This window comes from Ursus maritimus, unplaced genomic scaffold (genome assembly GCF_017311325.1).
Source record: "Ursus maritimus isolate PB19 unplaced genomic scaffold, ASM1731132v1 scaffold_1, whole genome shotgun sequence".
Lineage (NCBI taxonomy): Eukaryota > Metazoa > Chordata > Mammalia > Carnivora > Ursidae > Ursus > Ursus maritimus.
This window is the reverse complement of record NW_024423343.1, coordinates 48,284,930-48,303,588: the sequence shown is the minus strand read 5'-3', so window position 1 is coordinate 48,303,588 and position 18,659 is coordinate 48,284,930.

Sequence of the window (18,659 nt, the reverse complement as noted above, 5' to 3'; positions counted from 1 at the left end):
TTAGAGGACTAGACATTGGATTGTTAGAATTATTTCATGTGCTGTATTGAAGATACTGTATTTGAATAATTTATGGAGTGGCTGTTTGAAGATAAGTGCTTTCTTGTACATCTCCTCTAACTTTGTTATAGAACTTTTAAAGCAAGCCTTATGATCGCATTTTACTTAAAAATAAATATGCCTAAATTCAAATAATACTTTAAGAAAATGATATTTTTAATGTATCCTTTTAGGTAATTGATATAACTCAACTACCTTTTTTGAGAGCTTACTATGTGCCTGAATTTGTGTCATTATAATAGATTATTTAATTTAATCACAATTTAAATGTTGATTATAGTAATTGAATAGCCATACTTCATGTTTTTTCAACTAAAATAATTTAAGAAATATACAATAAAATTAGAATAAAACTCTTGTTATTAAAGGCAAGTATTATTTTACTTAAAGAGTGGGAAATATATTTATATTTATTTATGACAGTGGAATTGGCACAAATTTCATTTCTTCCTGCCTATATATTGAAGTCCAGAACAGATTACACTTCTCTTCCATTCAGTCATCCATTTATTTATTCAATAAATATTCATTGTGTGCCTATTATGGCATTGTAAGCACTGCCAAAATAAAGATGAATCTCAGTCGATGATCAGAAGGAACTTTATATCTAGTAACATAAATAAAAACATCATTACAATTCATTTTGAGAAATGATGTAACAATAATACGTGTAATGGTCACAAAATAAATAATATGGACTGACTGTATGTGATTATGGCCACTTGTAATGAATGCATTCCTAGCTAAAGAAAAGGACAAAAAGGAATTTAGATATATGCAACAATGTGTGCAAAGATACTGAATGTGGAGAATTTCAGGCAATCCAATATGAATGAAGTATCAGATTCAAGGGCAGGAGTGTCGGGCAAGAAATTATGCTAAATAAGTAAGAAAGGTGAAATCCAGAAATGCTTTGTTGGCCAAGCCTAGGATCTTAATATGTTGTAGTTGTTAAGGAAGTTGAGTGTTTTGCAGTAGTTAAATGACCAAAATTTGAGTTTGAGATTACTCCTTAACATGTGTTAAAGAGGACAAAGAATGGAAACTAGAGGAAAACTTAGGGCACCATTTTAGTCACTCAAGTGAGATATAATGAGGACTTTTACCAAATAAATCTTAATTCATTGAAAAAGATGGATAAAGAGATATTGGGAGGTAATATGAAGGGAGTTTGGTTACAAATTAGGTGGGAAAAATGGGGGACAAGTTCATAAACTCCAAGATGATTCCTGTATTTCCAGGCTGGGTGTAATTATGACCTATTTTGGCAGGTGTTAATATCCCATAAGTGACACAGGAAAGCTGAGAGACAGTTGGAGGGATGAAATGAGTTCAGATGTGGACATTTTTAATTTGAGAGGTCTATATGAGGTGGTAAAACAGATATGTAGAAAAACAGGAATTTAATATTGAAACTGTGGTTGGATGTAAGAATGGGTATCTAGATGTTGAGGTCATTGAAATATAGATGATTCAGGATGGAAGTATGTGTGATCAATTAGTATATATAGTTGAATAGAGAAGTAATTACAAAAATGTAGCTATAGCTTGTAATGGACAGGAACAGAAGGTGGAACCAGTGGTAGTAAGTTTGCTTCATAAAGATATGGTGAGACTCACGAGCAAGCCATGTTCTAACAATCAATGGAAAAGAGTTTCAAATGAGAGGCAGAAGAGCAGAGTGGATAAGAACATGAACCCTAGTGATAAACTGCCTAGATTTAGGAGTTGTCTCCATTACAGTTTACTAGCAGTGTGATCTTGGGTGAGACAACATAGCAAATGATTTTCTCTTTCTGAGTCACATTTTCGTCAGCTATAAAACTGGGGTAATAATGGTTGGCACCTCTTACAACTTTTAAGAATTAGTAAAATAAAGCACAATGCCTGATACATGGTAAGCTGCCAACAAGTGTTTCTCAATATTATTATTAGGAACAGCTGGTTATTCATTCCAATATTTACAGCAGGCAAGCAAGAGAAGCCTCCATCTGATTTGACATGCAAGTGGAGAAGGGTGCTTATTTTATTATACTTTTTCTCATTGACAAAACTCATAGTTTAAACTGAAATTTAAAATGTTTAAATTTAAATCTGGGGTTTAAATTGTACAGGCAAAAATAATAAGGTAGGCTAAGCTTGTTTGATTACTTCGCTGCCTTATAAAGGTGATTGTAACTATACAACTATAAACATGGTCTAGGACTTATTTTCTTCCATCAAGGTTTATATGAAAAAGAGGAGAGGGGACAGTTGTATTGCTAGCACCATGCAGATGGAAAATAGAGAAGTGAGCTTATTATCTCTAGACAACATTTAATAACTTTGATGAAGATTGCCTTTGATGTACATAGATTACCCTCAAGGAGTTAAAGTTTAATACAATTCAGAAAATATAAAATATGTGCTCTGTGATGGTAATGAGATATAACCATCTTCTACAAACCTGATAAGACAGCATTCTAAAACCAGCAGTACTTATCTGTGTATTCTGTGTACCAGAATTTTGAAGACAAGAGTAAATTGGAGTTCTTCAGGTCCAGATAGCTATATGAAATCATACCATTCATTCAGGACTTCTCAAATTAACAAAAAGATTAATGGAATGGATAAATCAACTGTAAAGAATGAGAACAGTATATGATTACATAACATGGTAATTATCTGACAAGTTATAAATAGTATACATGGGGTTCTTATATTTATTTCTAATTTCCTCTTCATGTGTAGGTAAAAATGTGCCATCTGTTCTCATCAGAAAATCTTCATTTCTCTTCGGGGGTTTTGGTGATGCTTCCCCCGTAACCCATAGTGTTCTGCAGTAAAACAGTGCTTTTGTTGTTTAGTGATTTAAGAGCACTGGCTTTGGTGTTAGACATGTTCCTAGTACTGACTCTTTCCTTAATAGTTTGGTGATCTTGGGCAAGTCACCAAACCACTGTAAGCCTTGGTGTCTGCAGGATGGGATAATAGAATGGGATTAAGTGTTTGAAGACTGAATGAAATGATGCCTGCAAATTGCCTACAACAATGTCTGAGATATTATAAAGCCTTTATTATTAGCATTATCATCACCATCTTACTTGTTTTCCGAAATACAGAGCATCATTAATCTCTACATCAGTACATGCTCAAAGTTCAGATTTTTATATAACAATGTCTTAATTCTATTAATAAGAGTTCCTCTAAAGCTTTCTCAAAATGCCCAATGCCAATTACTTATTATTTACCAATAAATTCATCCTAAGTTAAGGCCTAGCTTTTTGTCTCTCTCTTGTGATCTTTTTTTGTGTTTCCTCTTTGCTGGTTTCCTTAGTGCTTTGGTCCTCTGGAGTGGTTCCCCATAGACTATCTTCTGGATGGAAAGAATAACTGTACCTGTTCTTAAAGTGAGCACTCTCATGTTGAAGAGTCATGGGTATCTTTATATCCCTTGTGTTTCAACACCACAGTTTTACTGTTTAATCATTTCATAATTATAACAAAATAATCTGCATGTAAAATATACTTCTTTGTTTTTCTTCATTTTAAGATTTTAATTTTTTTTTTTTTCCAGAAACAAGCCAGAAGGAGGAAGATGCAGAAGCAAGGAGAGGAGCTCACAGTGAGTAGAAAGCAGTGTTTTCTTTCTTTGTCATCTGTAAGTGGCAATATTGTTTTAAGGAGACAGTGGGCTTTTCTTTTTTTATTCTGGATTTTTCTGGCAACGAAACTGCTTTAGACTCTCTTGGGAGAGAGGGCTATTTTATAAGGATGACGCTTTAACTGTAGCAAAGGAATGACTAGAGTCTTGCTCTAGACGTGATTGATGATAGTCCTTCAAGGAGGAACCCAAATTATCAATGAGAAAGACAAAAGGTGTGACTTTTCTCTAGCTGCTATAGCTAATTCAGCAAATTACTTGATAGGATGCGTTGTTGTAAGTTGTTGACTCACATGTATAAGAAAGTTTAAGAGTTTTGGCTGTTTCAACGTAAAGTAAGTAAAATGGACATGTGAAAATTGTAAAACTAAAGAAGGTTTTTTTAAGATTTTAAGATTAGGAGATGGAGGTTAAATTGAAGGTTGAACGGTTAACTTGTTTAATAAACTGATTTCTTTATGTGGACATAGGTTGGGTTTCACCTATTACAGATATTGCTTCTTTAATAACATCAAGTTATTTCTTATATGTCCCTTGGACAGTATTTAATATGGGCACTGAAAAAAATTTTAGTCAAATATAACTTTTTATAGGTTCTTTTAAAAATATACTTTCTTCCATGAAAGTTTTCTCATTTATTGATTCTTCATTGTCATGAAAACGGGTTATTGCAAACAGAAATACACCTCAATAATTTATACAAGCAACATACTTCACTTGATTACATATTTATTTAATAATAGTTTTTTATCTTTTGATGTCATAGTGCTATATACTAGTAATCCAAGGCCAGCTATTAATAAATTCATTTTCATGTCTATGAAACAGTAATCACTTGACCCTGTCATCTATTAATTGTTAATTAATATAAATACACCTCATTCTTGCCCTTTTTCATAGTCAATGTGTAATGTTTTGCAAAGGAGATAATGTCTTGAACAAATTGCATTGTCTCAACATAAGCTACCTGGAAAAAAATTGTCAGGAAGATTAATCAATAAAAGCAATGTAAGATTTTTGCATCTTACACATGTCTTAGTTTTATGTATAGTTTTATACTACAAGGGTATGTTCACATACATATTGCCTTAAAACTGTAATTAGAATATTAATAGGACATATATTTGTTAATATTTTCATACTTCATATCATGTTCCAGATACTAGTCTTTACGAATATTTTTAAATATTTGTTAAAATACAAATATTAACTCTTTTAATCAAAAGAATAACCCTAAGAGGCAGTAAGTGTTAATTTATAGGTGAGGAGACTGAGATATATAGAGGAGAAATAATCGTTTGAGTCATCTGCCTTGTAAGTAGTAGACCCAGGAAGCAAATCCTGTCAGTTTGGCTGTAGACTCTGTATTCTTTACCACTGTGCTATATTGCTACTATATTATACTAGACTGACACAAAGTTTTGGAAAATAGACTAGAAGGCTGGTGTTGCAGTCAGGTGTTTCTTTGTAGAGATACTTGTTGCCAGCTCTCTGAATTGATGGGAAAAATAGGGTTTAAATCTCTCAAAACTATTGTCAAAACACTGGAGGCTAATGTTCCACAGAAAAAGAGAGGCTGAATTTGCGACTTCTGCATTCCTTAATGAGCCAGTAGGGCACTTCCGCCAGTTTCAGTAGTACATAATTCTGACTTGCTGAAATGAAATGTTTTTCCTGTGTTCCATTGGATTGTTCTGAATTCACATTAGGGCCTTGTGTTATTATGAGAAAAACCTAAAGCTGAAGATGCCTCACACACTGATGCACTTTGTGCTTGAAGTCTCCCAACTAATGATATGTTACTTTTTATTGTCAGAGTCAGTGATATCCACTGATGGTCCTCTTTGCTTCACAAACTGTATAATGCCCTTCTAGACTCTGCAGCAAGGTCCTTCTCGGGACTTCTACACGGGCCAAATCTTACCTTCCTAATGACCTTGCGTGCAGACTTCTGCTGAGTGATTGAAAGATGCCTTTAAAAACAGATTATTAATTAAGGGTAGTAGCTTTTTTTTTTTTTTTAGCATTTATATGTGGTAATTCCTTAAACTAAAAGATCAGATGTTGCTACGGAGGGAGATAATATGCCAAAGTGTGGAACAGTGATTATCAAAATTTTCAGTGAATCAGAATCACTAGGAGAATTTGTTAAAATTTAGATCGCTGGTTTCCCCAAAATAAGTTCTAACAAGTTGTCAGGGGCTGCTGATGCTGCGTGTTTGGGGAACAGAGTATAGAGAGCTCCTGATCTACAGCTTCGTATATTATCAGGACATAAAATTGGGCCTGCACCTCTCGCTTACTGTTTTCTCGTAATTCAAGAGAATTCATAATTGCATAGCATTGCATTTCTGTTTTATGGTAGCATAGGCAAAATTCAAACTTCTCCAAATATGAGTTCTTATCTGCTACTTAGCTATCATTTTTAGGCACAGAGGTTTATTAAAAAGAAAAGAAAATTAAGCTTTTGGGTGTGGGTAGAAGTGAGTCAGAGGTGAAATGGTGGATAATGATACGTCTTGCAGGTCTTTACAAGTTCACTGAATTAAAATGTGTTCAATAAGTAGGAGGTTTACAGGAAGTGGAGAAGGTGACTTCTCAAGATTGCTTCATTAATATAATTTCCTGGAAGAGATGGTAGAGTAAAAGCTAGCAAATATATGTATGTGTGGATTTCCAAAAAAATGGAGCAAAATAAAGTAAGGGTGATGATAATAGATAAAAATCATACTTTTTTTTGTAAAAGGATTTTGCCATATTTTCTAAATTGAGGAGTAGCTCAGAAGGTAAAGGACTTAGTTTGCCTTCTATTATCTTCAGGAGATATTTTTATCAAATTTTGTCAGATTTGGATTCATATTATTTATTCAATGAATAATTTTGAACATCCACTCTGTCGGAAACTTGGTAGAATCTGGGCCAATATGTTTATGATCTTTGGAACCAAACTCTTGTATATCACGTACCTGGAAAAGTGTGTGTACCATGGAATCTACTCAATAAGTATTTTTTGAGTGAATTAATGTCTAAATGAATAGAACCAGTCATTAAAAGAAATCCCTGGCCAATTTCCTAAAGGCAGCATATTAAAGCGAAATAGTCCTAAAATACATTATTTCTTTTCTTGGGTGCAAACATACCGGAGCAGCATGCCGGATAAATAACCTCATCGCTTGCACATTTTACATAATTAGGTCATTCCAGGAAGATGGCTCAGATACCTCACTCTGTCGTGTCCACATGAATTCACATCGTTCTGATGGGCTCTGCCCAAACATAAGCTCCATTCCTGTTCTGGGTCAGGGCAGTTGCTTATGCATCATTTCAGATTGGAAGCTAAGTTTTTCCAAATGTCAACACACTTTACCATCTTTACAATCACCAGCAATTTGCATTTATTCAGTAGCCTCACAGCTTGAGTACCAGGTAAAATTATTCTTTGGGAACCTATTTTCCAAGGAAGATCTATCCACCTCATATTTAAGGCAGCTACAGAAAATTGGCAAATATAACTGGACAAACATTGCAGTCTGTCTTTCAACATGCTTCTCACCTGGGGATCGAAGACATTGTCATTTTTGTTGATAAGTGAGTCTTTCAAAATGACTGTCTACCGCAAGTTAATTGCAAACATATGGAGAGTTGACATTGATTGAAGCCGGTGCGTGTATGTCTTCCTAAATCCAATTCTTAAAATGGAGGGCCCCCTGCCAAGATTATTAGAAGAAAGTTCTAGGATCTAGTTTCTAGAAAACTTTACAGAACATGGCCATATAATTCAATTAATGTCTCCTGATTTATGCTAGCTTAGACATTTGACTCATAATTGTATAAATGTTGGAAAGCTACATTATAAAGTTTGCTCTCAGGCAGAAAGTTATTAAATAAGACATTAGCAGCTTAAAAAATGAACATCTCAGTTTCCCAAAGTGTTCGGTTTTATAGAAGAAGTTAGGCATTGCAAGTCTTTGTATCACTGAAAGTCATACAATAATAATATATGAGAATCCTCTTTAAGACATCTTTTCAAAAGTTTTAAGAAATGTTCTAAGAATGGAATTTCAGTTATATTCTTGTTTTTATGTCCATTGAAAAGAACTGGATTCTTTTTTATTTCTTTGATTTGATAGAGTTTATTGGTCAGTGTGGCAAGGGCCATGTACTTCTGCCTCAACTCAAGATCCTATTTGATTAGATTCAGAATAGGCAGACCTCATAGCCAAATTGGTTTATGATTATACTCTATTTGTTCACCCCATTTAGTCCTAAGGGAAGTGTAAATTTTAGATAAAAAGCAAGGAAATGACTACTGGTGTTGTATGTCCCTCTGTTCCTAAGGTCCATCATAGCTGTTGTCTTTATCAGACTGGTTACTCCAGTTCTAACAGAGGAAAGATAACTATGGTACCACAATAATCATGCCATGGAGAGTCTTTTCTCTACCCTCTCAACTGTCACACGCACTTTAAGGACAATGGGGACATCAATTTTATAAAACTTTTACAAAATGGACATAGTTATTTGGTACAGATTGCTTCTTTCTTATCTTCTCCTCCCTTGGATTTTGATATACCAAATGGTTTAAAAGAATAAAGATAACTACATAGACGATCATGCATTCTGTAAGGCAGAATGTATAGTCTAGAAAATGTATAGTCAGTTTCACTTTTCCAGAAAGAATAGCATACAAGATGACCTTTAACCATTTTGAAAGTGAATTAACAAAAGAGGATAATTCATTAAGTTATTTGCATATTTTGCATAAACTGAAAAAAGGAATGAACGCTCCTTACATAACGTCCAACCTAAGAGAATATACGTTTTGTTCCTAAAAGCAGATACTGCTATGGGTTTAACCTTGTCACATCCTCATATTTCTAAGAGATCTGCAATCATCAGTCTTTACTATTTATTTTACTACATTGATTGTTTTACAAATTTGTGTATGCTAAAATTTATTGTAATTAGATGCAGAGTTTTAACTGGAAATATTAATCTCATTTCAAACATTGCCCCAATAGATCACACAGGTTTTTTTTTTTTTATCAACTTCTCTGATCTCAAAGATCTTTTGCCTTTAGTTGATGTAACTACTTAAGTTTTATTAGTGTCCATACCTAGTGAATGTTCTAAGTCAAATTCTTTATTGATTTTAATATAGGCTTATTGATGATTATAATTGATGATTCCTATATAGACTTACTATCTAGTTATTATATTGTACAAATATAAAATAATGTTTGGTCTATTTGTATCTATCTCATCTATTTATTACCTATTTAACTAAAATACACAGGACTAGACTATTAGACTGTGTTATAATTAGCCTTTCCCTTGTACTTACTATGATCAATTCTTAGGATGACTATTTTGACTCCACGGAAATTAATCAGTTTTTCTGCCTCCCAATACATAGTATAGATGTTACACTTGTTTCTAGAGCCCCATTGACTTTATGGGTTGAGATAGAAGGAAGAAGCTTTAAAAATATGTTTATTATTACTCTCTGAGAAGCTGCCTTGAGGGAGACACACACACACACACACACAGACACACACACACACACCCCCACCCCCACCCCCACCCACCCACACACAGACTTGAGACTAGAAGACTGTAGGGAACAGGAAGGATCATCTACTTCCCATTTTAGATAAAACCGTCTCTAAACTATCTTTAAGCCATGGTTGTCTCGTAGACTTTAAAACTGACACTAGATGAAAACCTACTTTTAGTGTTAGATCTGTTCACTTTATAAATTGATAAAGTAGCATCCAAAAAAACTGTTTCAAGCTCATGGAAGAAATTGCAACATATATCAATTTTTATCTGATATCCAGAAGGTAGCTGGGTTCCCTACCCATGAGTTAAGCACGGAGGAATTTCAGAATGTTGGGTGGCACATGATTCACAACTCTTTAAAAAGGTACAGAACAAGACTTTGATTTCACTCGATTTGTTTTCACTGTTTCTAAAGTGAATACATGAATAGTAATGCTTCTCCGTAAAAGGAATATAAGCTTGCATAAAAGCCAGGGCATTTGAGCTGGACAGCCCCATGGGCAATTTCTTGTAATAAATACATCTATATATCTATCTGTGAAATACATGGCATTTCCTAGCAACTACAAACGTCAGAATAATACTGCTATCAGTTTGGGCTCACTGTGAAAAATCTGAAATGAAGAAATATTCAATGTCACATTTCAGTTGATCTTTACTAAAATATTCCCTTTCCTTTTTAACCTATATTAAGAGATACATGGATGATTATCAAGATAAGAATCCTCCCTCAGAAGTCATATAAAGAAATGAGTTGGAAAGCTGCTATTCTTGTAGTCACCTTATTGCCAGAAGTCTTACTGAGATGGTGTTTGAGGACATGATGTATTCCTCTTGTGAGGACTAAAAATGATCTGGCAGCCTGGCTTTCACCTAATGGGGACAATGGGGGCCATGCCTTTAAACATTAATATATTATCAATGCTCAATGATAGTAGCATCTACTGTGCTGAAAAAAATTAGAAAAATGGAACTATCCAAAATTGTTTTTCCTATGATTAAGCAGAACTTTGTACCCCCCCAAGTCCATTCCAGTAAACATTAATATCATGCCCTCATTGGGTTTAAAGCCTATGTTCTGACTAGATTCATTATTTCATAACTGACATTATTGGCTAGTAGTCAGATAAAATGCTTGAGAACTTTTAAGAAGATTAGAAAAAAATGAGCAATTACATAGTAACAGATCTGTTATAAGAATAGTGACAATAAAAGAGCAGAGCCTATTTTTCATTGGGAGATTATTCTAATCTTCAGTTTGAACTTTGGGCCTAAATTTTAAAATGACTCTTCTTGATATATATATACATACATACCCTGGACATCTCCACTTTTTGAGTTTTGAATGTAAATACCTAAACAAAACAACCTATACCATGGAGAATCATGCAGGTACAGAGGGATGAATGATTTCAGGTACATTGTGCCACAAAACTCTATTGACTATATTTCCTCGTACAGGGAATTAAATTTGAAAGAGGTGAAGACTAATGGTGAAAGCTGGAGAAAGCTATGAAAAATTGTTCTGTGTTTTCAATTTCATCTCGTTCTCTACTCTTGGACTATAAAGTGATTTATCCATGTGTAAGAAAAAAAAAGCCCTCAGATTCACATTTATTGATGCTCGGTTGAATTTTAGGTGCTGCTTTTTCAAATTCCAACCACCAAAAGCAGACCAGGACTTTACCAAAATCAAATACAGCAAATATTTGAGATTCAAAGTTATTTTACACATAAAATTAAATTATTTTATTAATCATATTACCTATAGAGTATTAAAAATATAGTATTTCATTTTTAAAGCGAAACTCCAAATCGTTTTTACTTGGAAACACTTTTAGCAACTTTCAAATACGCAATATAGTATTATTAACTATAGTCATCAATGCAGGTAAGTAGTTAAATAGTGGGGACACTTCTAAAAAAATGTTCTGTGTTCGACACTGTTGTGGTAGGGGCACATCATTTATATGCTCATGATACGTTCCTCTTGATTTGCTTCTGCTGTAGTTATGTAATAAGAAATCATGGGGGAGGGTTCAGATTGCCATCACAATTTGCATTAACGAAGCAGATGTGTTGAATGACATTGCTTGACATTGGTGTTTAAGTCACTGTTTATCAGTGGAAGACACAAGGTGTAGCCAGGTATGGTAAACATTAATTGCTCTCAGGGGAAAAAATAACTGTCAGTGAAGTTGAAAGGAACAGTGGGAACTCAGAAAGGACAAAGATTGTCTGGCAGTAATGTAGAATAAAATAGAGAATAACAAAAGCAAAGCCAAAGTGGACAGCTGTTACATATAGGTGGATACATCTACATTTATAATTTTCTCTAGTCCCCCATGAGGAGAATGGTTTCATTTACATTTATGAAATCCAGCTATAAAATGACTCTGATTAGAAAGCATTTTCTAAGAGAATGCAAAAGCCTTGAAATGATTCTTATCAGTTGCATTCTTTTTGAACAAGATTCCAAATATCAAATACCACTGTGATGCTTCAATGATGGCATACAATTATATTTAAGCCTCAAGGCATAAGGGAAGTGCTGAACGGTTTAATCAAGTAGAGAGTATTAGAGCATGTTTCTCAGCAATGTCTCCCTTTAAAATCTTTGCTGCTTGCACAGATCCCTACTGTGGTGTTTATCTGACTCTTCTCCATCTCTGAAAAACCCAGTGATTTTCCCAGAATGATCTTATTTAGGCTGACACTCTTTGGAGGCTGATTCTGCTCTCAGCAGGATGTTGTCAGGAGTGTCTACACAAGTGAGCCTATTGTTACCTTCTCTGGGAAGTTTATTTTAGATTAACTTTACTTGCTTGATTAAAATAATTTATATTTTCAGTTTCTTAGCCTCTGCTACTCAGCAGCCTACCAACTCTAGAAGATGGTAGCCATACTCTCTTCTCTCAAGTTCTCAGGCAAACATAGGGACCTGGAAAAAAAATCATTTCTATTTAATGATAATTTTTTATATAAGTGGTGTATTTGTGATACCCTTCTCATTAATGGAGAAATTTTTGAAGGTTTAAACACTTTTAGGATCAATATAATAATTCAGGTTAGTTTTGGTATACTAAAATATTTAAAGGTTTTACGAAAAACGTACGTGATTGGGACTAAAATGACTTGGATAGTCATGTATTTGCTGAGCAACAGTTCTAATTTGAACTTTACTCAGCATTTGATTGAATATGTCTATGGATATTGTGGGATTAGAATACAGTACTATGTATTTACTAAACTTTTTAAGATATTTACAAGTTTTTACCACGTGTATATCATCATAATAAAGGCAATAAAGAGAACAAAAAATAAAATAACTTTTAAGGAAGGCAACATTTGAAATTATGTGGTTGTTCTGACACTTTACCCCATGCAATTTTATGGGAATCAGCATGCAGCCTGTAATTACATACCCTTAAAATCAAGTATAACAAGAAATAATTGCCACACAAGGTCATTTCTTATCATGAAGAAGGTTGAGCGAAAAATAACATATTACTTCTGAAGTTTATAAGGAGTAGTCAAAAAACAGGATCCAAAAACATATAGGAAACACAATAAATTAATTAGCAGTTGCCAAAAAGTGGTGTGAATTTTATTCAGATTTATTTTTCTTTGTTTCATAATGAAGTATTATCAAGTAACTAATCAGGCATCAAACTGCTTTTAGTAATTACCACCTTGATAATTTCTGTGTAATGCTAGTGGGTCAGCTAATTCTAGGTCATAGTAATCTTAGCAGTGGATTATGGTCTGTTGTTATTATTTCATTTACTCGACTATAAATGGTTGATTTAGTGTAATAAAAAATGATGTGCACCGAGAAAGGACCATGGTGAAGGCATCAGGTTGTACTTTGTTACCTGGAGTATTCCCAGATACACAGCCTAGTAGAAATACCCGTTTCCTTCTTGATTTTTCAAAAAATATGACTTTGGCAGAGAAGTGAAATTAGAAGACTAAGACAGTCTCTACAGCCTCAATTCTAGTCTCTACTTTGGCCAGAATTACATTTTATTTTAAAAATGGGAACATTAGAGGAAGTTTAAAAATATAAATAGATTAAGGTGAGAATAGCTTTTCAAACTTCTACTTCCCTTCAGCCAGATCAGTCCTCTGCTAGCTTGATTATAACTTCCAGTTTTCCCTCCTAACTTGTATTTGTTGCATATATAATATAAAAAAGAAAGGATATTTTAAAAGTTGAATAAATTATTAAAGCTTTCTCTCCCTTAACAAGTTAAGTCTTTGCTGATTCCCCTGTGAACCTTAACATTTCCAAATGTCGTATTATATAATTCTCTTTATTTTCATTTTTAGACCTCACGATCTAAAACGTAGGGTGTTTCTGACCTTTACAAATAACTGAATTGATGTAGCTATTGCCTTCACTCTATCACCTCGATCTAGTCATTTTCTCCTGTCTCAGCAGCTACAAGTTTTATCCTGGATTGTGCAATCTGTTACCACAAATATACCAATGACATTACAGATCTTTGTTTCTGGTTATCCTATTATCTGTCTTATGTATTGTTGTCCCAGATTTCTATAATAACTTTCTCTGCACCTTTGTTCCTCTCTTCAGAACCATAAGTTGATTCCCGAAATGGTTCCATCTAATAAAAGCTTTGATTCTTTTCAGAATTGCCTTTAACCCCTGGGCTTATATATAGATAGTTCCTTTAAACAATTAATTTTGTTAGGATTAGGTTGCAAAGGAATACTTGGCGAGACCTAAGTGGTCTTTCAAGTCATAAGGATAAAGCTATTTGCAAAATAGACCTCTTTCCTGATCAAAAGCGTTGTTTATCAGTAGGACTCATTCTGCCACCTGTGGGTCATTACTCATTATTTTTCTAATTACAACTTCACTGTAGGCTGTTCAACCTTAGTCTATAACCCCATCTTTTCTTTCATTTGAACTTTTATCATAGTCTTTTGTTCTTTAAGTCGTGTCCACGCTTTTTCCCCTTTGAAGTATAATGAAACCAGCTGTCCTAAACCATCTTAAGTTCTCTTGCATCTTTAGGTCTCTTAATGCTACTTAAATTATATTTCCTAGTATTTACTCATACATGTTTACATATTAGTTGATATTTTATTTTAATGTCCCTGAATTCGGAAAGAGGAAAGTGAGCCAATGAAAAGGGACTTACATATTTGTGATATTGTGATTTATAATAAGAAATAGGTATTTGGTCTTTGTCCCAGTAAATGGCACAGAGCTCCTAAAACCACTGGGATTTCCAGTAATGTGAGTAATAAAGGTGTTTTTTGATATGTTAAGGAGGTGACTTTTGGATCCCATCTAAGCATGGGGACTGCTTGCCAGGTGTGATAAGAGGGTTGGAACTGAAAGTCCCAACCCTAGACCTGCTGGGAGGCGTGAGGGGCTGGAGATGGCCCAGGCGTGAGTTCGGTCCCCAATGGCCACGATTTAATCAATCATGCCTATGCAAGGAAACCTCCATAAGAAACCCAACAGGACTGGTTTGGAGAGTTTCCAGGTTGGTGAATATGTGGAGATTCTGGGAGTGTGGTGCCCTTGGAGAGAGCATAGAAGCTGCATGCCCTTTCCCTATAACTTGCTCTATGCATTTCTTCCATCTGGCTGTTCCTAAGTTATATCCTTGTACAACAAACAGATTATCTGGAAAGTAAAATGTTGTTCTGAGTTCTTTAATCCACTTTAGCAAATCAATTGAATCTAAGTTGGGGGTCTTTGGAACCTCTGCTCCATTGGAACCTCTGCTCCATAGCTGATTGGTCATAAGTGCAGGTGACAACCTGGACTTGCAGTTGGCATCTGAAGTGGCATCTGGAGGGTCCTTCTTGTGGGACTGAGCCCTTAACCCATGGAACCTGATGCTATCTCAGGTAGATGGTGTCAGAATTGAGTTGAATAGTAGGGCACCCTGCTGGTGTCCAAAAATTGACTGATGGTGTGGGAAAACCCTTTCTCCTCTGACACACATGCTGGAATTGGTGATCAGAATAGTTAGTTGGTTATGAGAAGAGCCATCAGAGTCAGCATCAGAATATTTATGATCTAACTCCCTAGATCTTCAAGACAAATATGTACTTTTATTCCTATTGTTAAACAGTAAACCAGTGGTTCTTAAGCTTTTATTCCATATAAAAATCCAGTCTTCCAAATAAGGAGGCCTTATTTAAAATGTAGACTCTGTTTCCTCTCCAGAAATACTGTCTGGGAATTTGCATATTTAACATCACTGCAAGTACCATAGGTTGAGGCCACCCTTAGACTCATTCAAGGATGCTTGGTGTCTATTGGAGGAAATGAGGTTCAAAAAGGAAAGCAACAACTTTAAGTTCAATGTACATAAGGTGTTCAAATGAACATGAACATACTGTTTAATATGTATATGTGTATGAATACATTTTGACTGCTCATTTTGGTGCATGCTCAGTCAGTTTGCCTGCCTCAGTTCCCCTTATAAATTATATTTTCCTTAAAAATAGAGGTTATTATTAAACCCTTTAAAAAAATCTCATGTCACAGAGGTATGATGCATATACAATGGGTTTTAAATACTGTGATTATAGGCGCGCCTGGGTGGCTCAGTTGGTCAAGCATCTGACTCTTGGTTTCCTCTCAGGTCATGATCTTGGGGTTGTGGGATTGAGCCTGCTTCTGGTTCTGCACTGAGCATGAAGTCTGCTTCAGATTCTCTCTCTCTGTCTCCCTTTGCTCCTTCCCCCTCTCACTCACTCTCTCTCTCTCAAATAAATAAAAATAAAATCCTTAAAAAAATACTGTGGTTATAGTTGTGACTTGTGTTTTGCTGAACAACTCTTATACACCAGACCAATTCAATGTACTTAACAAATATTTTATCTAATTGACTGAAGAAACTTGTAAGTGTAACTTCACTCTATTTTATAAGAAATTAAAGTCCCTAGAAGTTCATGAACATATCCTAAGTAAATATATCTCATAAGTGACTGAGCCAAAATTCAACTTTGGCTCCTAATTCCATACTTTTCTTCATAATGTTGTACAGTTATTTGTATTTGACTACTTTGTTATGTAAATTAGGCATTTACCATCAGCCTTTTTCATGATGGAGTTAAGTATTTTAAAATCACTAAATCAATTTATTTTTGATTTCAAAAAAATAGAGACTTAGATAAGCCTCGCATATCTGAAACTGAAGAGTTTCAAATACTGTGGGTTTTGTTGTTGCGGAGATCAGACTTTAAAGTGGCACCACAATTCCTACCTCCTGGTATTCCTGGTTTTTGTTCATCAGCTCCACGTCTACACGAGCGGACCCTGTGATTCTAACCAGGAGCGTGCACTGATCATGTGTGGGTGGTTTCATGAAATTGTAGTGCTTGCATTTTTGGAGTTTCCTACTTTTGCTGTTTTTGAAAAAGCAACTTTCTGTACAACTGCAAGGAAATGAATTCTGCCAATACTCTGAGGAAGTTTGGAAGCAGCTTCCTCTGTCCAGGTTCTGATGAGAACCCAGCCCTGGCAAGTGTCTAGTTGCAGCCCATGACTTGTGACCCACAGAAACTGAGGGATAAGAAGTGCGTGTTGTTTTAACCCGCCAACTTTGTGGTAATTTGTGATGCAGCAGTGGAAAACTAATACAGTTTTGGTTTGTTTTCATTCTTTGCATCTAATGATTGATTATCTAACCAGATACCGAGGTTTTCTGCTGTAAGTATATATATTGAGAAAGAAAATTTTCCCCCCCAAAGTATTAAAACCATTAATTGAATGAATATTTCTATGTTATATTTGACTGCCAGTGGGTATCATAAACAATTAATCTTTTTGTCTTTTTGCTCCTTTACCCCCATAAATCCCTCATTAATTGAATAGACTAAGCATAGCGGTATGCCTCAGTGAGCCTATTTTACATTAGCATTTTATTTACTTTATGCTTCCCTGCAGTGATTTTTTTAAAATGGTTTTTCAACTTCTAGTAAAGGTGTATATATTACACTTTTTTCCCCTGTTCTTTAAGCTGACAAACATTTCCTTGTGTTCAATAAACTAGAGAGCTCAGGAGAGCTCTCATTTTTATGGCCGCCTTATGATTATACTTTTGAAATGATGGAGAGAGAAGATGCTCTCACCAATGATACTCCTGACCTCTGCCAACCTTTCTCAGGTTCTCAAACATTTCCCCAGCATCTGCCCAGTGGAATAGGGCATTTAGTATCCAAATAAAGTGTGGGTCGGACATGCACGTATCTGCTGTACATCAGTCCTACGGTCTCGCACATCGTCAAGCTTTTGGACTGGGAAAGACTGTGGACCAAATTTAAGAAAAAGAAAACTGGGGAAAAAAAAACCAACCAACCAACCAACCAACCAACCAAACTGCCCCAGAGCACAGTGAGATAAACACAATAATCTTTCGGTGTGTTTTTTCCCTCCACTACCAATCCTTTTTCTTTTTGAATATGCTCTGTTTACATAACCTCTAAGTCCTAGGCTTCTCAAACATTAATATTCATCCCTATCCACATCATGGGCAAAAATGGAATTAGATGTACTAAGGATTTTCCTGTAAAAACTAAAATATAAAATAGTCAAAGAAAATAAAGGCCAGTATTTTGGCCCTTTAGAAGTGGGAAAATCTTAAGAAAGTCTGTACACTCAGAAGAAATAGAAAAGATACACTTCTTTGATTGCTTATTAGAAGAAAAATAGCAAAGGCTTGACAAAGTCAACAAAGGAAAGCCACAAAGCAGAAGGTTAATATCTTTAGTAAACAAATTTTATAGATTCATTGTTTTTTTTTTTTTTAAGATTTTATTTATTTGACAGAGAGAGACAGCTAGCGAGAGAGGGAACACAAGCAGGGGGAGTGGGAAAGGAAGAAGCAGGCTCCTAGCAGAGAAGCCTGATGTGGGGCTCGATCCCGGAATGCTGGGATCACGCCCTGAGCCGAAGGCAGACGTTCAACAACTGCGCCACCCAGGCGCCCCCTAAATTCATTGTTAAAGAGGAATAGGTTTCAATATAAACATAGAAAAGAGGTGTAAATAGATAATTCATAGAGGAGAAAAAGCATGTGAGCAATAAATAGATAAAAACATGATCAACCTCATAGTACTCAGGGAAATGCAAATTAAAATAAGAATGAGATAACATTTTATCTGAAAGATGGAGAACTATTAAAATATTTGAAAACATAAATGCTGACAGCCATAAGAAAAAACAGTCTCTATTATAGATCCAAATGGGAATTGCTATAACCTTTTTTGGAAGACAACCTGGTAGGATATATTATGATTTAAATTTCATATTCTTTGAGTCAAATTTGAGGAATTGCATCCACAGACTTATCAGTATATAAGAATATATGCGCTTGGCAGCATTTGCTATTTTCTTAATTCC